The sequence below is a fragment of the Aquarana catesbeiana genome, linkage group LG05, assembly GCF_042186555.1.
Source record: "Aquarana catesbeiana isolate 2022-GZ linkage group LG05, ASM4218655v1, whole genome shotgun sequence".
NCBI classification, from domain to species: domain Eukaryota; kingdom Metazoa; phylum Chordata; class Amphibia; order Anura; family Ranidae; genus Aquarana; species Aquarana catesbeiana.
The window spans coordinates 64,141,663-64,164,662 of NC_133328.1; the positions used below are offsets into that span (position 1 = coordinate 64,141,663).

Here is a 23,000-nt window from a genome sequence, read left to right on the forward strand (position 1 = left end):
GCAGCAGATTAGTGGCATCACCAAATCCCACTCCATATCTTTTGAGACAAGCAATCAGAAACAGCAGTGCCTTGGATAAACATACACAACAGATATATAGCAAAAAGGCTCAAGGTTCAGGAAGTACAACATTTTGTCAGAAGAAATTCCAAATTTCTAAAGCCTAAACATTTTTTACCGTAATGCATTCACTGCATTACGGTAAAAAATGTTTAGGTAACAGTATCCCGAGTCCTCACTCAATCCAGTGCTGTGCTTATCTGTACCGGCTCTCCCTGCTCTTACAGGCTTTGCTGAGTCAGCAGGAGCCATTGGCTCCAACTGTTGTCAGTCAAATCCTATGATGAGGGAGCGGGAAATCAGTGCCGAGCTGAAAAAGTGGCACAATAGGGCGTGGCTTCATATGGTGGTACACCAAGAAGAGAAGCAGCCAGGAGCACTGGTGGGGGACCCGGGAAGAGGAGGTAAGTATATCATGTTTGTTTAAAAAAATAAATTGACTTTACAATTTTAAGAAACTGCTTAGGCACAATCCACATTTCTGGATGTTTTCTACATACTAAATCGTTACTTTTTGGGTTCAGGTCCACTTTAACAGCAGAAATGTAATCTCTGCTTAGTAAATGTCAGTAGAGTGATTTTTAATGGGGATTGAAGTAACCAAAAAAGAGAGGAAAAAGTGGTCCTGTCTCACTGTGCTGTTCTCCCTTCTTCTATATCAACAGTATTAGAACAGTATTACATGCTACTGGCCATACATGTAAGACCCCCTTTCACTGGCAGCGCATGGTTGTTAGCGCTAAAGCACTGCTCATTTTCGCAGCACTTTAGCGCTGTTTTAGCGGCGCTTTTTGGCCGTTAGCGGGGTGCTTTTTACCAGGCGCTTTTCATTGCAATGGGCAGGGCGTTTTGGAAAAGCTGTTTACAGCGCTCCCAAACCACACCAAAGATGCTGCTTGCAGGACTTTTCATGACGTCCCGCAAGCACACCGCCCCAGTGTGAAAAGACACACTGCAATAAATGGGAGGCGGTTTTCAGGCACTTTTCAGAGGCTATTTCTAACGCTAAAGCGCCTGAAAACCGCCTCAGTGTGAAAGTAGCCTAATGATTAATGATTATAGACGGAATCATTTTAAACAACATTTTGTTTCAAAACGGAGATAACAATTTGATCAAATTCAAGTGGATTTTTCATCAAGACCAGTCCTTTGGTTTCAATCATTTCAATCATTGATTAAGCTGCAATCTATTTCTAAAACATAAAACAGAAACAGCAAAGTGTTGCACCATATTATCTATTGACAAAAGTAGACGTTTGGCTTTAGGGTGATACCATGTATTGGCTAACAAAATGGATTGTCTTGCAAGCTTTCCAAGTATGCTGGCCTCTTTGTGTGAAGAAGAGACCAGTGTGTCTGAAAAGCTTACAACAAAGTCTATTTAATTAGACAATATGGCATCATCCTAAATCCAAACTTCTATTGAAGGATAAAATTCATTTATTCCCAGTACTGGAAGAGGCTGAACTTGTTGAATTTTGGCCTAGTTTCAGCCTTATTGAGTAACTATGCATGTATGTTTACCTACAATTTTTAAGCAATCTGCATCTAGTCTCACCTTGTTCAGTTAAAGCGGTATTAAACACAAAAACAAATAGTTCATATATGACAGCTTAACAATTAGTAAAGTGTTACTAAAGCCACAACAGTAAAATCAGTGTGTATATGCAGTAAAGCATGCTTGGTATACTCACTGTGGAACCTACGGGGTTAATCCTCTGCATTGTGTAAAAAAGTCTGTTTGATACTGTCTTCTCTGATCATTCCCTTCTTCCACAGTCCCCAATCTATCTGCTGATAGAAAGGAGCCTTGGGGGAACTCTGCACATGCTCAGTTTGTTGTATATTTAGTTTTTCATTTTTGGGAGGTTGTATGTGATCAGCACAGAGCCAATCAGCACTGTCCTCCTACAAGTTTAACCACTGCTCGGCCGGACACTGATAGAAGTCACAAGACTGCTATATACTGCTGATGAGAAAAGGTATTTAGCAATTTTCATTTAGTAAAATAATTGCATGTCCATGTTCTGTATACTGTGGGAGACCAGATATATTGAACGCAGGTCCTGGGTTTATTAACACTTTAACTGTGGTGGCTGCATAGTTTTATTTTTTTAGGCATTTTTTTCACCTGGTGATCCGGACAGTAACACCCTTTCTGTTAGGGGGTCTTTATGAAGCAGCCTCAGTCAATCTGGGGAGAGGTTAGTATTAGGCTAGCAGATTTAGGCTAGGTTCACACTGTTTCGTTTTCTGCATGCCATGTTTGCGCTAGCACAGCAGCCCATTATTTGAATGGGCTGCTGTACCTGCAGGAAAATGCAAGAGAAAGATCCCTGCGCCTTTTTAAAATTGCAGGCACATGGAAACTGCATGGTGCTTTGGGGGATGTCATTAGGAATGAATGGAACCCCCGCGTGTCTGCAAAAGAGCAGCGTGTTTTGGCTGTGGCTGCAATAGTACGTGCGATTCACACGTTGTCCTACACTCCTACACTCACAACCACCCACAACAGTGTGAACCTAGACTTACAGATTTTCCTAACAAATTAAAGCAGATAATACTTTTTAATGCCTTCCAGCCCAAGGACCTCATATGACGTCCTTGAATTTCAGTGGCGATATCTGAATGATGCCTGCAGGCATCATTCAGATATCATTCTTTTCTGCTGGCGATTCTGTGTACTGTAAGAACGATCATAGCGGCAGTTCCGCCGCTTGATTGTTCTTACAGGCGCCGGGGGGGGGTGTCACATGGTCACCAGTCATCTCTATGACCATCAGAGGCCCGGGCATGACGTTAAGACGTTACGTCCGGGCCGCGGATGTCAACAAAGCGGCGATCTCGGCTGGTAAGCATCAGATTTGTCATTTCTTATAGACCCCATATTTCTCCAAAAAGAGGACCTGTCACACACCATTCCTATTACAAGGGATGTTTACATCCCTTGTAATAGGAATAAAAGTGATCAAAAAAAATTTAAAAAGAGTGTAAAAATAAAAAAACTACAATAAAATATACAATAAAAATAAAACATCTTTAAAGCACCCCCGTCCTCATGTGCTCGCGAAACGAGAAGCGAACGCACACGTAAGTCCTATGTATATGTATACGCCGTTTAAATCACACATGTGAGGTATCGTCGTATGCTTAAGAGTGAGACCAACAATTTTAGCACTAGACCTCCTCTGTAATTCTAAACAGGTAACCTGTAAAAAAATGTAAAGCGTCGCCTATGGAGATTTTTACCGAAGTTTGGCGCCATTCCACGAGTGTGCGCAATTTTAAAGCATGTCATGTTGGGTATCTATTTACTCAGCGTAACATCATCTTTCACATTATACAAAAAATTGGGCTAACTTTAATGTTTTATTTTTTAATTCATGAAACTTTTTTTGATTTTTTAAAACGCGTTTGAAATATTGTTGCGTAAATACCATGTGACATAAAAAGTTGCAATTACCACCATTTTATTCCCTAGAGTGTCTGCTAAAAAAACATATATAATGTTTGGGGAATCTGAGTTTTCTAGCAAAAAAATTTTGTTTTTTACATGTAGGAGAGGAGTGCCAGAAAAGGCCCGGTATGGAAGTGGTTAAGCCATTACAGTAACAGTTTTTCCCTTTGGGTTAAAGATTTTACATAAATATGTAAAAGCTGACCATTGTCAGCACCCCTGTCAGTGTTAAATGGTTTGTCTCAACCTTTTGAAGGACAGCTTTTGAAGGACAGCTTGGTCTTTTAAAGGAAGTTGAAAAATAACAGACTTACTGGCCAGATAACCCAATGAAAATAAAGAAAAAATGTCTATAAAAGGAAAACAAATACATCCACCACCTCTAAACATTAGTAAGCTGCAATGTAATAAAAACATTTTTTGGGTTTAATACCACTTTAAAGCGGAGTTCCACTTGTTTTTTAGTTTATGAAAAGTCAGTAGCTACAAAAGGTGTAGCTGCTGACTTTTAATAAACAGACACTCACCTGTCCCACGGTACAGCAATGCGGCCGCACAGAGCCTCACTCCTCTCCCCCTCCTCTCTGCGGCGCTGTCATAGCAAATGTTGCCACCCAGTCGCGGCTTCAAGGCTGGGCACGCACTGCACATGCGCGAGTCGCGCTGCGCTCTGCCAGTGGTCAGGCAATCTTCTGGCACCTGTGACGTGTCCCAGAAGATTGCAGAGAGGGAGGGGCCGCCTAGGGGAAAACGAGGAGTCGCCTAGGTGGCCAAAAGACGGAAACAGGAAGTGGGACAGGAAGTCCATCTCAAGACAAAGTACCCCCCCCCCAAAAAAATGACATGCCAAATGTGGCATGTAAGGGGGGCGAGGAGTGCTTAAAGCGGAAGTTCCACTTTTGGGTCGAACTCCCCTTTAAGCTTGGAAAATGAAAGCTAGATGCTGACTGGACTGTTGCTCCAGATTTCCGCTGCTCAAGCCTTAGTAAATTCCCCTCAAAAGAGTTTTTTATGATGCAGAAACAAAATATGGAAAGAGCAACAGGAATTTAAAACAGTAATTATGAGTAAGTAATTACATAGCAGTGATTTCCATAATGTAGAAACATACTAGACATTAAAAGCAAAGCATGCAAGCCGTTGTGCAGCAAAGTTACAGGCTCTCACCTCATCCTCATCTTCATCCTTTGTAAGCAGGGGGAAACGAAAATCAAAATTAAGCAAGTTTTTTATGCTCTAGTGCTGCTGGTGGATCATTGTTGTTCTTTAGTACATACTGTGTGTATGTGTACCTATAGAGATATTTTTCTAAAGTAGCTTTCTTCATGATGGGCCATTTTTTGCTGGTGACATCTGTTTGATGTGCTTTACTGAACATATACCATTTAGGGATTCTCTTCTTTTTTTTTTACAAATGTTCATCATTGCTTTGGTCAACCAGTGTTTTATCTAGGAACTTCAGCCCACTAGGAAGCCAGGTTGGTGACCTTAATCTGTTTAGATTCAGTTCAGGATCATAGCTTGCTTATAGACCTGTCTCCAGCCCATTATTTTTTCCTCCTGTCCCCAAGCTCAAGTGTAGGACTGTCAGTACTGTGCAGTGTAGCAGAGACTCACAGTATTGGCCTTTAATCTCTTGCTTGTATTACAAAAATCAATATGGAGGCAAACTCTGTTATTTATATTATCTGTATTTAAGAATGCATGTAATGAATATATTACATTATAAGTACTTCAATTTTTATGCCAGCCTGGAGATCATTCAGCAAAGATTGATAGAAATAAAAATATGCACAGCCCGCCCAAAACGAAAATGCAACCATTTTAGGTATAATTTCCAAATAAATGGGACATGTGGGACCATAACAATGTCTTTAGTATCATTTCTGAAGTTATGAAGCAACTGATTTTGTAGCTTGTTGGATAATCTCTGCGGCAATCATCTTTTTTCTATGGAAAAGAGGAAGCAAGTTTCTTGGCACAGGTAGGAAACAATGTAATATTCCACACCAAATTGGAATATACACTCACGGGACACTTTATTAGGTACAACTTGCTAGTACCGGGTTGGACCCCCTTTTGCTTTCAGAACTGCCTTAATTTTTCATGGCATAGATTCAACAAGGTGTTGGAGACATTCATCAGTGATTTTGCTCCATATTACATAGTCAGGTTGAAAAAAGACACAAGTCCATCTAGTTGAACCAATGAAAAAAAATATATACAGTGGGGATGGAAAGTATTCAGACCCCCTTACATTTTTCACTCTTTGTTATATTGCAGCCATTTGCTAAAATCATTCAAGTTATTTTTTTTCCTCATTAATGTACACACAGCACCCCATATTGACAGAAAAACACAGAATTGTTGACATTTTTGCAGATTTATTAAAAAAGAAAAACTGAAATATCACATGGTCCTAAGTATTCAGTATATTTGCTCAGTATTTAGTAGAAGCCCCTTTTGATCTAATACAGCCATTAGTCTTTTTGGGAAAGATGCAACAAGTTTTTCACACCCGGATTTGGGGATCCTCTGCCATTCCTCCTTGCAGATCCTCTCCAGTTCTGTCAGGTTGGATGGTAAACGTTGGTGGACAGCCATTTTTAGGTCTCTCCAGAGATGCTCAATTAGGTTTAAGTCGGGGCTCTGGCTGGGCCATTCAAGAACAGTCACAGAGCTGTTGTGAAGCAACTCCTTTGTTATTTTAGCTGTGTGCTTAGGGTCATTGTCTTGTTGGAAGGTAAACCTTCGGCCCAGTCTGAGGTCCTGAGCACTCTGGAGAAGGTTTTTGTCCAGGATATCCCTGTACTTGGCCGCATTCATCTTTCCCTCGATTGCAATCAGTTGTCCTGTCCCTGCAGATGAGAAACACCCCCACAGCATGATGCTGCAACCATCATGCTTCACTGTTGGGATTGTATTGGACAGGTGATGAGCAGAGCCTGGTTTTCTCCACACATACCACTTAGAATTAAGGCCAAAAAGTTCTATCTTGGTCTCATTAGACCAGAGAATCCTATTTCTCACCATCTTGGAGTCCTTCAGGTGTTTTTTAGCAAACTCCATGGGGCTTTCATATGTCTTGAACTGAGGAGAGGCTTCCGTCGGGCCACTCTGCCATAAAGCCCCGACTGGTGGAGGGCTGCAGTGATGGTTGACTTTCTACAACTTTCTCCCATCTCCCGACTGCATCTCTGGAGCTCAGCCACAGTGATCTTTAGGTTCTTCTTTACCTCTCTCACCAAGGCTCTTCTCCCCTGATAGCTCAGTTTGGCCGGATGGCCAGCTCTAGGAAGGGTTCTAGTCATCCCAAACGTCTTCCATTTAAGGATTATGGAAGACACTGTGCTCTTAGGAACCTTAAGTGCAGCAGAATTTTTTTGTAGCCTTGGCCAGATCTGTGCCTTGCCACAATTCTGTCTCTGAGCTCTTCAGGCAGTTCCTTTGACCTCATGATTCTCATTTGCTCTGACATGCACTGTGAGCTGTAAGGTCTTATATAGACAGGTGTGTGGCTTTCCTAATCAAGTCCAATCAGTATAATCAAACACAGCTGGACTCAAATGAAGGTGTAGAACCATCTCAAGGATGATCAGAAGAAATGGGGCTGAATACTTTCCTTCCCCACTGTATATATTGACATGATAGCATCACGCAGTTGCTGCAGTTTTATTGGCTGCACATCCATGATGCAAATCTCCCATTCCACCACATCCTAAAGTTGTTCTGTTGGATTGAGATCTGGTGACTGTGGAGGTCATTGGAGTACAGTGAACTTATTGTCATGTTTAAGAAACCAGTGATGAGATGATTTGAGCTTTGTGACATGGTGCATTATCCTGCTGGACGTAGCCATCAGAAGATGGGTATACTGTAGTCATAAAGGGATGGACATGGTCAGCAACAATACTCAGGTAGGCTGTGGTGTTTAAACAATGCTCACTTGTTACAAAGAGGCCCAAAGTGTGCCAAGAAAATATCCCCCACACCATTATACCACCACCAGCCTGAACTGTTGATACAAGGCAGGATAATCTGTTGAACATGGAGTTACCTGGCACGTGCACATTCCAGTGGATTAGTGACTCATCTGATTTGGACTTCTTCTGTCATATCTACCTTATTGTCAGGACAGTTCATGCCCATGCCCAAAAGCACTGCGCATGTCCACAGAGCTGTGCACAGAATCAGTGCCATGTGCGCAGCTGCATGTTTGCATGTGAGCATGAGCATGCACATGAGCATGAACATTTATGTGTGAATTGACTTTGGTGCCCAATGGCCTATTTAAAGCCCTGCAAGGCTCAAGATCAATGCCGAGTGGTCTTCAGTGTCTATGATCCATGAGCAGACCCTGTTTAGTTCTGTGTTTTACTCGGTTATCTCCTGAGATTGCCTGATCGTGACTCCTTTGGTATCTGACCCCTGACTTAACCTAACTGTACATCCTGCATACTGCTCTGGCTTGTTCTTGCTTGTTTAAAATTGACCTCGGCCAGGCTCTGGTTTACACTCTTGTTTCCTGAATCTGTACCTTCACTGCCGGACTGTTGCCAAATCTTGCTCACCTGGCCACATTCCTGTCACCTGCTCTCAAGTTCTGTGACATCTGGCACGAGTTTCCTGTTCTTCAGCTTCTACCTCACTGCAAGATCGAGCTATTCTGTTGGCCAGAACTTTCTACAGCACCCATGCTACTCTGTGTCCTTTCTCACCCTGTCATCAGTCTCAGGGGTAAAACAGGACAGGAGGTGTAAAGGACAGCCCTCTCATAGGTGCGACCTCTGCCAGGTAGACAGGTAAAGCAGATCTTCAGTCTCTAAAAAAAAAAACATTAAAGTCAGCACCTACAAATACTGTAACTGCTGACTTTAAATATAAAGAAACTTACCTGTCCGGGGATCCAGTGTCATCCTCACCGCAGCCTCTTGGAACTTGGAACATCTCCCAAGAGGTTGAGGGCAGGGAGGGGGTGGGTCACAACTTTTGGTGGAAACGTCTAGGCAAATACAGCAGAAGTGGGAGTGGGTACCTGCCAAAACTAAGTACCCTCTATTGTTAGAGGAGGGGGAGGATTCTTAAAAGTCGAACTTGCCCTTTAGGGGTAAAGTTCCACTTTAAGGAAGATGGGAAGAACATTGTGGGCTGCCTGACTTCCAATCCACTATATATTGAAGAACTGACCATGAGCCCATACTCTACATGCTGATTTGCAGTTCACTGACTTAAAGTATATCATGTTACTAGCCATGTGTACATTCATGTGGACTGGCAAATTTTGATTCACCATTGCACTTTCAGATACAATCTTCCCCATTGCTAATTGTCCTCCTCATTCGGTAGGCATACTTTCCAATTTTTTGAGAGGAAAAACAGGAACACCTTTTAGCATAAAATATATAGAGATAGGACACATCCCTGTCACAACCCCAATTAAATGAACCAAGAAAAACGAATGCCCAAAAAGATTTGTTACACCAGATGCTTTTTTCACCAAACTTTTTCATGTTCCATTATTGTTTTTTCCAAATAACCAAGATATTAAAGTGTATGCAAAGGAACATTTTTATTAGTTTTAAATAGAATGGGAAAGGGTCAAACCCTCTACCAAGATTTTATCACGGTCTGTGTCCCAGCTGGGGAGATTCACCCTCTGTTTATCCTGGAGATCACCGCCACTGACACATTAAGTAAGTTGAAATCTTGCATTTTATAGTTGTCATGAGAGATGAATTCTGCAATGGGGACACATGTTCCGGTGACAACTGTCTAAGATAGATATTCCCCTCACTCTATGGAAATTTAAAATTCTAGAGGTCTATCCATTAGACCAAATAAAGGGGCAACTGTAGAGGAAAAAGGGATTTGGTTCCAAAAGTGAGACAGTCCATTCAAATGACAGCCAGGAGAGAGTTATGAGCAACTCCTTCCTTTAGTCCAGGCATGACCTGTAGGCAAACTTATCTAACTCACCAAAGGATTTATGTACAATATTGATTTGTGTACAGTAAATGGTCAAAATGGATGGACCATCAGTCTCAGTCTAACATAACTACCATCCACGATTCTACAATACTGCAGTGTTATGCTAACTGTATGCACATCAAGTAAAATGGGGTATGAACACATCAAAGGCATTTTATATATCCAGCCTTACCATAGTTATAAGACGAATAACTGGCGGTAATATCAAAGCATATTAAGAGCTCCCTTTAAAGAAACGCCTTGTTTTCAGTTCCAAAAGACAAAACAAAGGACATTACAGTATTTCTGCCGAGGGAACTCATTTATTACTGTAAACTAGCATGTTACATTTCTAAATGGCAATAATCTAACGCAGGTCCTCCAATGTCTTAAACAGATTAGACTGTTTACATTTTCCAAATAAGATTTTGTTTGTAATGGCTAATTCTGCCGCAGACTTACAGCACAAATCTACTTAGGAACTTGGCCTAATTGGGTTATTATCAGAGTATTTTTTCCACTAAACTTGCAGGCAGGATCCATAAACACTGTTTGATTTAAAATGTTATCGCCACCATCTTCAATTACATTTTTTGAGTCTGGATCTAAGTAACGTTTCAGAGTGAATCATGTTCTCCTGGGTGTTATGTTCCAGAATGTTGATGTTTGTAAGTTAAAGCTCCCGATTGCTGGTTTCAGTTTTAACAATTGGCACCACTAAGAATCGCAATATTGTGTAATTGATAATGTGCCCTGTGGGTTTTTTATTTACAACTCTACATTATGCTGGGGCTTGTCCTGGATTCAGTTACTTATGTCTAGTTTTGAGTCTATTGTTTTTTTTTTTTTTTTTCTCTTTTGTCCCAGAATTTGGAAGAGTGCTTGCTGGCACACATGGGGCAGCTTTGTTGTCAATGTGCCTGCTTTATGGCCATGGAAACCAACTTTCCAAATCATTATGGGGTTCTGACTCACTGTAGGGGTTGTATAATATATACTAGCTGGATATATGAACTTTATACCTGGTAGACGTTCCAACTTCCAGCTAAAATTGGGCACATGAGTTCCTAACTTAACAGGAGAATGGAATACTGATTTCTACACTTATCCCATATTTATATTATAGCAGTGTGCAGCATGTTGACACATTAAAGCTGAACTCCAGGCATACAGCTAAACAGAGATAGAATAAATACAAAGGAACAGCTTTATCAGCCAAAGGATTTGTAATTCTGTCTAGCTGGTTTTGACATTTACATTGAAATATTGTGTAGTGTCAAACAATAATGAATACATACATTAAAGTGAAAACACAAAATATCCCAGTGGTGACTATATTAGTGAAAAAAGTCCAATAATATATGTAATCACAGTGTTGATTGTTGATCTCGTGACTTTGTTAAATCCACACCACCACTAAGTGCTCACAGAACTCTCACTTTGAGGGCATAGGTATTATGCCTTAGTGTATCCTCTGGGACGCAGGGTTCCCTGAGGAAGTCATGTGATATGACGTAACGCGTAGGACGTAACCGGAAGTATCTATCGTGGACCGGAAGTGACGTATCAGGCGGCATGGAATGCTGTTTCCTTGTTTATATTCGGTGCACTTGCTGCTGCTACAGTGTAAGCGGGTATTTTATTGAATAAATCCAGTTATGTTTGATCTCACACTATTGAAGGCTCAATTATTTTACATATGGATCCTACCAACGATCGAGAGGGGATGTAATTTTGTATAACTAGCAAACACCACCATTGACCCTAAAAATCGGATGGAGGCTGCGTCCCAGAGGATACACTAAAGCATAATACCTATGCCCTCAAGGTGAGAGTTCTGTGAGCACTTGGCGGTGGTGTGGAAATCACAAAGTCATGAGATCAACAATCAACACTGTGATTACATATCTTATTGGACTTTTTTCACTAATATAGTCACCACTGGGATATTTTGTGTTTTCACTTTAATGTATGTATTCATTATTGTTTGACACTACACATTATTTCAATCATTTTATTAGTTGGAGTTTTGCGCAGGATCACATATATATTTATTTATATATTTTTTCACTTTGTTTGCAGTGAGTGGTGTTCACTTTTGATTCTGCAGCAATTCCATTTTCACAGATGATTAATTTTTATTTTTTAATAGCGCAGAAGTCCTTCTATGGATTATTTTTTACATTTACATTGCTTAGCCACACACACAGTCCTGCCTGGTAAGAGTGGGGGCTAGATCTTTCTCTGCTTCAGTTACACTTTTACTGATAGGTCACCTCCCCACCTGCATCCTCACACTTGCACAACTCCAAAGTTGTGCAACTTTGGATGGGTGCAACTTGGAAGTGAATTGTTGTCCCTCTGTGAAGTCGGACCCACTGTTGCATTGCATTAAAGTCTATGACCCTCAAGTTGCATGAAATAGAGACCAAAATAGTGCAGGAACTACTCTGAAGTCCCTAGGATTTTAAGTTGCACATATATGAATGGTTATCATTGGAAAACATGGGGTACGACTTGATGTCCAAAGTCACATGACAAGTAGCACAAGGGTGAATGGCAGGGCCGGTCCTAGACGGGGTGCACGGGGTGCAGTGCACCCGAGCGCCAGAGAGGTGGGGGCGCTGAAGCGCCAGAGTGCTCTCCTCCCTCCTCCTCCTCCTCTTGTTTGTGTCCAGCGGCGCCTCTCTGCCGGTGTTCTAAGAAGAAAGGCGCCGCTGTATTAACTGCTCAAGCTGGAGATGAGAAGGGAGGCAGAGCGGCTGGTCTCTGTGTGGAGAGAGACCAGCCGTGAGTGATGTCGCGCGCGGGGGGAGGGGGGTAGGAGCGGTCCGTGCTGACACATTCTCCTCCTCTCTGTGTCTCTCACTCCTGCTGCCTGCTGTGTACACTTTTGTTCTCCACCCGGGCGGCGCGGCTGCACACTGTCCTCTCCTCTCCAGCTGCCGCCCGGGTGTTTTTATGTACTGTACCCTAATGGAGGGGGGGGGTCTGTACTAATGGAGAAGGGGGGTCTGCCCTGGGGGGTCATTACTAATAGAGGGGGGTCTGTAGTAATGGAGGGAGGGTCTGTCCTGGGGGGTCTGTAGTAATGGAGGGGGGGGTCTGTCCTGGGGGGTCTGTAGTAATGGAGGGGGGGTCTGTCCTGGGGGGTCTGTAGTAATGGAGAGGGGGTCTGTCCTGGGGGGTCTGTAGTAATGGAGGGGGGGTCTGTCCTGGGGGGTCTGTAGTAATGGAGGGGGGTCTGTCCTGGGGGGTCTGTAGTAATGGAGAGGGGGTCTGTCCTGGGGGGTCTGTAGTAATGGAGGGGGGTCTGTCCTGGGGGGTCTGTAGTAATGGAGAGGGGGTCTGTCCTGGGGGGTCTGTAGTAATGGAGAGGGGGTCTGTCCTGGGGGGTCTGTAGTAATGGAGGGGGGTCTGTCCTGGGGGGTCTGTAGTAATGGAGAGGGGGTCTGTCCTGGGGGGTCTGTAGTAATGGAGAGGGGGTCTGTCCTGGGGGGTCTGTAGTAATGGAGGGGGGTCTGTCCTGGGGGGTCTGTAGTAATGGAGGGGGGGTCTGTCCTGGGGGGTCTGTACTAATGGAGGGGGGTCTGTACTAATGGAGGGGTGTCTGTCCTGGGGGGGATCTATACTAATGGAGGGGGGTCTGTCCTGGGGGGTCTGTACTAATGGAGGGGGGTCTGTCCTGGGGGGGTCTATACTAATGGAGGGGGGTCTGTCCTGGGGGTCTGTAGTAATGGAGGCGGGGTCTGTCCTGGGGGGTCTGTACTAATGGAGGGGGGTCGGTCCTGGGGGGTCTATACTAATTGAGGGGGGACTGTCTTGGGGGGTCTGTACTAATGGGGGGTCTGTACTAATGGAGGGGGGTCTGTACTAATGGAGGGGGGTCTGTCCTGGGGGGTCTGTACTAATTGAGGGGGGTCTGTCCTGGGGGGTCTGTACTAATGGGGGGTCTGTACTAATAGAGGGGGTCTGTACTAATGGAGGTGGGGTCTGTCCCGGGGGGTCTGTACTAATGGAGGGGGGTCTGTACTAATGGAGGTGGGGTCTGTCCCGGGGGGTCTGTACTAATGGAGGGGGGTCTGTACTAATGGAGGTGGGGTCTGTCCCGGGGGGTCTGTACTAATGGAGGGGGGTCTGTCCTGGGGGGGTCTGTACTAATGCAGGGGGGTCTGTCCTGGGGGGTCTGTACTAATGGAGGGGGGTTTCCTGGGGGGGGTCTGTACTGAGGAAGGTCTGTACTGAGGGAGGGGTTTATACTTAGTGCGGGTTCTTCACTGATGGAGGGGGTCTATACTTAGTGGAGGGGGGTCTGTACTGAGGGGCGACTATAGTTGGTGGAAGGGGGAGTGACCCCAACCCTAGTGATGCCAATGCAGCTGCGGGCTCTTTTTTCCCCCCTCTCCCCCCTCCCTCTCCCTCTCGCGCACGCTGCTGTACTAGTGAGCAGTGCTTGCCAGCACAGCTGCCCACTATGTATCTTCCCCCGCCTTCATATGCCCAGGGAAGAAACAGAATAGAAAAAGGAGCAGAGAAGAGGATTGTGGGACATGTAGTCCCGAGGACTGGCAGCCCCACTGTAACATGGAAACTGGAGCTCACACAGCATGCTCAGCTGAATGGTAGAGAGAGAGCCAGGAGTCCGGGAAAGCTTTCAGGGAAGTACACCCAGGACTCCAGAGGGAGAGGACATTGCTGAGGGAACCCCATCAGAGAGAGAACCCTGCTGCCCTGCGCCACCAGAGGGAAAGCCACACAGCCTAGCACCATCCCTGGTGGAGAAAGGAATGGAGTCATTGTCAGAATACAGATCTGGGTGCTATCCAGCGGAGTCACCACGGGCAATTCAGAGTGAGCTGACTCCTGATCAGAGGAACCGTTGCTGTATCGCTGGGTCAGGTGAGAGGGTCGATTGGCCATTATTTACTAACGTCCATAGGAAATGCAGTCTCTGACCATCTCTTGTACTATGTCTGCAGTCTCTGACCATCACCTGTATTATGTCTGCAGTCTCTGATCATCTCCTGTACTATGTCTGCAGTCTCTGATCATCTCCTGTACTATGTCTGCAGTCTCTGATCATCTCCTGTACTATGTCTGCAGTCTCTGACCATCTCCTGTAATATGTCTGCAGTCTCTGATCATCTCCTGTATTATGTCTGCAGTCTCTGATCATCTCCTGTATTATGTTTGCAGTCTCTGATCATCTCCTGTACTATGTCTGCAGTCTCTGATCATCTCCTGTATCATGTCTGCAGTCTCTGATCATCTCCTGTACTATGTCTGCAGTCTCTGATCATCTCCTGTACTATGTCTGCAGTCTCTGATCATCTCCTGTACTATGTCTGCAGTCTCTGATCATCTCCTGTACTATGTCTACAGTCTCTGATCATCTCCTGTACTATGTCTGCAGTCTCTGACCATCTCCTGTGCTATGTCTATAGTCTCTGATCATCTCCTGTACTATGTCTGCAGTCTCTGATCATCTCCTGTACTATGTCTGCAGTCTCTGATCATCTCCTGTACTATGTCTGCAGTCTCTGATCATCTCCTGTACTATGTCTGCAGTCTCTGACCATCTCCTGTACTATGTCTGCAGTCTCTGACCATCTCCTGTACTATGTCTACAGTCTCTGATCATCTCCTGTACTATGTCTGCAGTCTCTGACCATCTCCTGTACTATGTCTGCAGTCTCTGACCATCTCCTGTACTATGTCTACAGTCTCTGATCATCTCCTGTACTATGTCTGCAGTCTCTGATCATCTCCTGTACTATGTCTGCAGTCTCTGATCATCTCTTATATCCTGTCTGCAGTCTCTGACCATCTCCTGTACTATGTCTGCAGTCTCTGATCATCTCCTGTACTATGTCTGCAGTCTCTGATCATCTCCTGTATTATGTCTGCAGTCTCTGATCATCTCCTGTACTATGTCTGCAGTCTCTGATCATCTCCTGTACTATGTCTGCAGTCTCTGACCATCTCCTGTAATATGTCTGCAGTCTCTGATCATCTCCTGTACTATGTCTGCAGTCTCTGATCATCTCCTGTACTATGTCTGCAGTCTCTGATCATCTCCTGTATTATGTCTGCAGTCTCTGATCATCTCCTGTATTATGTCTGCAGTCTCTGATCATCTCCTGTACTATGTCTGCAGTCTCTGATCATCTCCTGTATTATGTCTGCAGTCTCTGATCATCTCCTGTACTATGTCTGCAGTCTCTGATCATCTCATGTACTATGTCTGCAGTCTCTGATCATCTCCTGTACTATGTCTGCAGTCTCTGATCATCTCCTATACTATGTCTGCAGTCTCTGATCATCTCATGTACTATGTCTGCAGTCTCTGATCATCTCATGTACTATGTTTGCAGTCTCTGATCATCTCCTGTACTATGTCTGCAGTCTCTGATCATCTCCTGTATTATGTATGCAGTCTCTGACCATCTCCTGTACTATATCTGCAGTCTCTGATCATCTCTTATATCCTGTCTGCAGTCTCTGATCATCTCCTGTAGTATGTCTGCAGTCTCTGATCATCTCCTGTAGTATGTCTGCAGTCTCTGATCATCTCCTGTAGTATGTCTGCAGTCTCTGATCATCTCCTGTATTATGTCTGCAGTCTCTGATCATCTCCTGTACTATGTCTGCAGTCTCTGATCATCTCCTGTACTATGTCTGCAGTCTCTGATCATCTCCTGTATTATGTCTGCAGTCTCTGATCATCTCCTGTACTATGTCTGAAGTCTTTGATCATCTCTTATATCCTGTCTGCAGTCTCTGATCATCTCCTGTACTATGTCTGCAGTCTCTAATCATCTCCTGTACTATGTCTGCAGTCTCTGATCATCTCCTGTATTATGTCTGCAGTCTCTGATCATCTCCTGTATTATGTCTGCAGTCTCTGATCATCTCCTTTACTATGTCTGCAGTCTCTGATCATCTCCTGTATTATGTCTGCAGTCTCTGATCATCTCCTGTACTATGTCTGCAGTCTCTGATCATCTCCTGTACTATGTCTGCAGTCTCTGATCATCTCCTATACTATGTCTGCAGTCTCTGATCATCTCATGTACTATGTCTGCAGTCTCTGATCATCTCCTGTACTATGTCTGCAGTCTCTGATCATCTCCTGTATTATGTCTGCAGTCTCTGATCATCTCCTGTACTATGTCTGCAGTCTCTGATCATCTCTTATATCCTGTCTGCAGTCTCTGATCATCTCCTGTAGTATGTCTGCAGTCGCTGATCATCTCCTGTAGTATGTCTGCAGTCTCTGATCATCTCCTGTACTATGTCTGCAGTCTCTGATCATCTCCTGTACTATGTCTGCAGTCTCTGATCATCTCCTGTATTATGTTTGCAGTCTCTGATCATCTCCTGTACTATGTCTGCAGTCTCTGATCATCTCCTGTACTATGTCTGCAGTCTCTGATCATCTCCTGTATTATGTCTGCAGTCTCTGATCATCTCCTGTACTATGTCTGCAGTCTCTGATCATCTCCTGTATTATGTCTGCCGTCTCTGATCATCTCCTGTACTATGTCTGCAGTCTCTGATCATCTCCTGTATTATGTCTGCAGTCTCTGATCATCTCCTGTACTATGTCTGCAGTCTCTGATCATCTCCTGTATTATGTCTGCAGTCTCTGATCATCTCTTATATCCTGTCTGCAGTCTCTGATCATCTCCTGTACTATGTCTGCAGTCTCTGATCATCTCCTGTACTATGTCTGCAGTCTCTGATCATTTCCTGTACTATGTCTGTAGTCTCTGATCATCTCTTATATCCTGTCTGCAGTCTCTGACCATCTCCTGTACTATGTCTGCAGTCTCTGATCATCTCCTGTAGTATGTCTGCAGTCTCTGATCATCTCCTGTACTATGTCTGCAGTCTCTGATCATCTCCTGTACTATGTCTGCAGTCTCTGATCATCTCCTGTACTATGTCCCCAGTCTCTGATCATCTCCTGTATTATGTCTGCAGTCTCTGACCATCTCCTGTACCATGTCTTCAGTCTCTGATCATCTCTTATATCCTGTCTGCAGTCTCTGATCATCTCCTGTACTTTGTCTGCAGTCTCTGACCATCTCCTGTATTATGTCTGCAGTCTCTGACCATCTCCTGTATTATATCTGCAGTCTCTGATCATCTCCTGTACTATGTCTGCAGTCTCTGATCATCTCCTGTACTATGACTGCAGTCTCTGACCATCTCCTGTATTATATCTGCAGTCTCTGATCATCTCCTGTACTATGTCTGCAGTCTCTGATCATCTCTTATATCCTGTCTGCAGTCTCTGATCATCTCCTGTACTATGTCTGCAGTCTCTGACCATCTCCTGTATTATGTCTGCAGTCTCTGACCATCTCCTGTATTATATCTGCAGTCTCTGATCATCTCCTGTACTATGTCTGCAGTCTCTGACCATCTCCTGTATTATATCTGCAGTCTCTGATCATCTCCTGTACTATGTCTGCAGTCTCTGATCATCTCTTATATCCTTTCTGCAGTCTCTGATCATCTCCTGTACTTTGTCTGCAGTCTCTGACCATCTCCTGTATTATATCTGCAGTCTCTGATCATCTCCTGTACTATGTCTGCAGTCTCTGATCATCTCCTGTATTATGTCTGCAGTCTCTGACCATCTCCTGTACTATGTCTGGGGGCTCTTTCTAACAGACTCTCTAACAGAAGCCCTCTCTGTGTGCATCAGAGAGACCCCCCTCCAGGTCTCATTAGTATACTCTCTTCCTGTATTTTCTTTATTAAAAGATCACAGGAGGATCCCAGGGTAACAAAGACTTCTTAGGGGAGCATCTCTGTGTTTGAGTCGTTGCCATAGAAACATTTGTAAAGGGGAGGAGTTGGTAAGATGACCACGCCCATGTGGGGGTGCCAAAAATATTTCTGCACCCAGGTGCCGGTGACCCTAGGATCGGCCCTGGTGAATGGGGTCTTAATGGAGAGGCAAAAGACTGATGTGTTCACCTTTCCGTCACCGTGCTGTCTCTCCCCTTGACCAGTCATATAGCCAGCACCAGCACTGTCTAGACTTGGTAGTTCTAGCCTGTCCCTAGCCAAGATGCATATTCCCTTTGATGGGCATTTCATGAAAAGTGACAGCTGCCATTTGCAGAAAAATATAGTCCTTAGAAGCACTCCCTAGGTGTGGGGCACATTGCTTAGGGGGCAGGAGAGACTGACATGCAGTGACATCAATGTGAGTGAAAGTTCTTTTATTCTGGCCAAAGGAGTGTATTTTGATTGCAGCTGTTCATGGGGAGGGGGTATATGGTGTGAAAAAAAAAATTATCTTAAAATTCAGCTTGAAAGAACAATTGTTTTTTAGTACTGTGTTCTTTAAAAGCTGCCCCCCATATACCATGACCTGTCCATGTTCCACAGAGGTCTTCACTAGCTGCTGGCAGATCCACAGCATTTCTGTGCATCTTTTAAAGGAAAGCTGTACTAAAAGTACATTTATCCTTTAAAATTTAACAGACAATTTTTTAAATTTATTATAGAGTTGGGAAGAGTTAGAACTCCTGAAAGGTTTAAATTTTGTCTGTGTCCGTGCTGAAAAGATCCCCCCCTCACTTTCATTTTTTCTCCACAATATTTCTCTCCATCATCCAACTATACAGGAAATATTGTTTTAGACATTTGATTTTATAAAGGCATACCTGTAAAAAAAAGTCAGTGAATACTCACTTTTCCTGTTGCCCATGCCACCAATGCCAATCCAATCCTCAGAAATCTACTACTGATCCCGCCTGGAACCGACAGCCAATCTGGCATACATATCAGTAATCCCCAAACAGGGCAAAGACCCCAGTGACGTTTGTAACTACAGGCCAATCTCTCTGATTAATAACGATTTAAAGATTATGACGAAAATTCTAGCAAACAGATTGGCCTCCTTCATTGCTAACTATATCCATAAGGATCAGGTGGGGTTTATCCCAGGAAGACAGGGGCCGGACCAGATTAGGAGAGCGGTAGACTTAATTTCCCTCATGCAATCATCATGGGATGGGGGGCCTTCCCAACCAGGATGTCCTTTCTATAGACCTCCAAAAGGCCTTTGACACGGTCACTTGGCCATACCTTTTTACTATTCTACGTAAATGGGGCTTTGGCCCGGACTTCATTACAACCATATCATCCCTTTATTCCTCCCCTAAAGCACGCATTAAAATGCAAGGCCATCTTTCTGAAGAAATTTCTATTTTGCAGGGAACTAGACAGGGCTGCCCTCTTTCGCCGATCCTCTTTGCCATAGCGATAGAAACATTGGCTCTGGCCATAAGACAGAACCCTGACATTCATGGAGTGAAATGTGGCCAAAAGACTCATAAATGTGCCCTTTTTGCTGATGACGTCCTCCTGTTTGTCACCTCCCCCCTCATTTCCACCCCCAACATTCTACAACTACTTAACTCGTTTGGCTGCATTTCGGGACTTCAGGTCAACATGACCAAATCAATGGCTATGAATATTTCTACTCCCCAAGACCTTGTAGAGAGGCTCAAGACCCACTTTCCCTTCTCCTGGTGCAATTCTTCCCTACCCTATTTAGGTGTCTCCTTATCCGCAAAAATAGAGCGTCTATACCACCACAATTATCCCTCAATGCTCAAGAAACTCTCAGATGATCTCTCGCATTGGGCCCGGTATAAAATATCCTGGTTAGGCAGAATAAACTCGGTCAAAATGACACTACTTCCTAGGATCCTATATCTCTTTCGTTCTCTCCCTATTCCCATCAAAAAACACACACTGGACAAATTACAGGCTTCAATCACAAGATTTATCTGGGGGGGAGGAACATTGTTTCTCCAAAAAGGTGCTATATCGGCCAAAGAAAAAAGGGGGCTTAGGAATTCCTAATTTATGTTGGTATTATCAGGCCGCACAACTATGCCAATTTTCAGCTATTTACTCTAAAGGCCCTAAGCCAGATTGGGTGGATACAGAACGACAGGCCACTCCCAACCACACTCTGGACTTCCTGGTGTGGAGACCGCAAAAGGACAGACCTCCGATTCTCTCCCCCTCTCTGTCTCACTCAATGGCCCTATGTGATACACTATATAAAAGACATTACCTGACCTCCCCTTGGCTTCCCCTGGCACACATTTTCCACAATCCACAATTCCCGCCGGGTATGAACATCGAGGCATTTAGGTGGTGGCTCGACAAGGGCCTTTACAGAATAGGGCAATTCTTCATTAGCTCTGGTCCTATTTCACTTAAGTACTGCATTTCTAAACTAGAGATGCCAGCATCGGAGACTTTCCGCTACTACCAATTATCACACTTTTTGCGCGGGGTCTGGAAAAGCTGGGAAACTCCGCTCTCTGTTACTTCCTACGAATTCTGGTGCTCCTCAGCCATGGGTGTAAGGGGAGGGATTTCCCTAATCTACTCAGCACTAGCGGAGCCCTGGGAGAAAGCGAATTATATGTTGCAATGGGAGCGGGATCTGCTACTGGATTATATACTTGGCACACTTGCTTTTCCTGATCCTTCAAGGGCATTCTTAGTTCCTCTCTGGTGGAGGCAGACCTCAAAGTCATGACCAGGTGGTATCTGGTACCCACTCATATTACTAAATTCTATCCACAATCATCGCTCCTCTGTTTCAGAGGTTGTGGCCATATAGGCTCCCTACTTCACACTTTCTGGGAATGTCCCAAAATTAGAGGGTACTGGAATGGAATTTTTAATCTCATCCGCAAATCCACAGGCTTTGCGGTCAAACAAAGCCCCACCATAGCTCTCCTAAATGACAACATCCCGAAAGTACCTAAATTGTCTCGGTCTCTGATTCACTTCATCCTTCTTGGGGCCAAGATAACGCTAGCTCACGCCTGGAAAAAACCCTTGGTTTCCCTTCGCCAAGCCAAACAGAAAATCTCCTGGATTATGGCGCAGGAGAAGATCTCGAGCAGAATTTTAGACACCTCTGATAGATTTAGACTCATATGGGAACCCTGGGCTCGGCTCTTGGGTATACAACTGCTTCCCTGAATCTAAATAATCTCTATGTATCCCCTCGGTACTATGAGGCCCACGGCCCCCCCCTCTCTCCGTGAGGATTCCTGTCCCTAATAGTCCCCTACCTCTTCCTCTCTTTCCCCGCTTCTGTACTTCTGTCCTTTCTCCCTCTATCCCTTTCCTTTGACTTTCTTCTTTCTAAGCTCCACTAAGAGTTATTAGCACAGGTTGAGAGAAGCAGACCATGCAGAACTTTCCTTCCCTTCTTTCTCTTCCTTTAGTTGCTTGTTGATGCTGTACTCTCTCGGAATGAAAACCTCAACAATCTAGTTGACCAGCATGTACCACCTCAAATTTTGGGGACAATCCCCGGTATAAGTGATATTATTTCTTACATTATTGTTGGGCTCATAATGTTACTAATCGTTACAACAGAGTTTTTGTTTTATTCAACGATAGGCTGTCCGTGGGTTCAGGATAGGTCCAGGCAGGGTCTCTCTGATCCCCCAGTACTCCACTTGGTTGGTCCACGCACAGCAGGATCCCATTCGGGGTGCGTGGTCTACTCTGGGGGAGTCCTGGTACCTGCGAGCTCCAGCTCCTCTATTCTGGCTTCCAGCAGCCTTTTTCTATGAGATAGAGCATATGATGCTATCCTAAAGTTTATCGGTGGTTTTACATTTGTTTTGAGCCCGCTCCTGCTTTGGGTACATGTATATCTCGCTTCTAATGTTATTTACATTGTTCTGACATCTTTCTTGGCGATTGCCGATTCAATACCTTTGTACTGTTATTTCTTTTTCAATAAACAGTATTTAAAACTTAAAAAAAAAAAAAAAAGAAATCTACTACTGAAAACCAAAAGGAAATTGACACTTCCGAAAAGGTCAATTACCTGGGTCCCTTGCAGCTGTGACTGGTCTTTCTTCTCAACCCCACTTTCTATAGGGACAGTAGTGGTAGGAAGGTCAAAGGAAGAAACCAGTAAGAGCTGCATGTAACCCAGGAAATCAACGCTCCTGAAAGTGTCCTTTTCAGTGTAGACTTCAGCAGAAGACGTTTGAGGATTGGAGCAGCGTTCGTAACACTGGGCAACAGGGAAGGTAGGTATATAGACCAAGGTAGGTATATCCCCCATATCCCAAGACCTCCTGCTCTCTAGCTCCATTGACACCTCCTCCCATGCTCGCCTCCATGATTTCTCCAGAGGGACCATTTTTTGGAACTCCCTACCCCAATCTGTCCGACTGTCCCCTAATCTATCCATCTTTAGGCGATCCCTGAAAACTCTTCTCTTCAAAGAAGCCTATCCTGCTTCTAACTAACACTGTTTTATTTCCTCCATCAGCCAATCCCCCCACAGCTATTACCTTTTGTATCAATTGACCCTTCCTTTTTAGATTGTAAGCTCTAACGAGCAGGGCCCTCTGATTCCTCTTGTACCAAATTGTAATGTAACTGTAATGTCTGCCCTCATGTTGTAAAGAGCTACGCAAACTGTTGGCACCTTATA

General features: G+C 44.2%; 1 protein-coding gene across 2 annotated transcripts in view; it reads right to left on the bottom strand.

The window, feature by feature from the left end:
- The window catches only part of ODAD2 (outer dynein arm docking complex subunit 2), a 295,659-nt gene that overhangs the window by 52,041 nt on the left and 220,618 nt on the right, over positions 1-23,000 (bottom strand). The gene's annotated exons all lie outside the window — the stretch shown is intronic.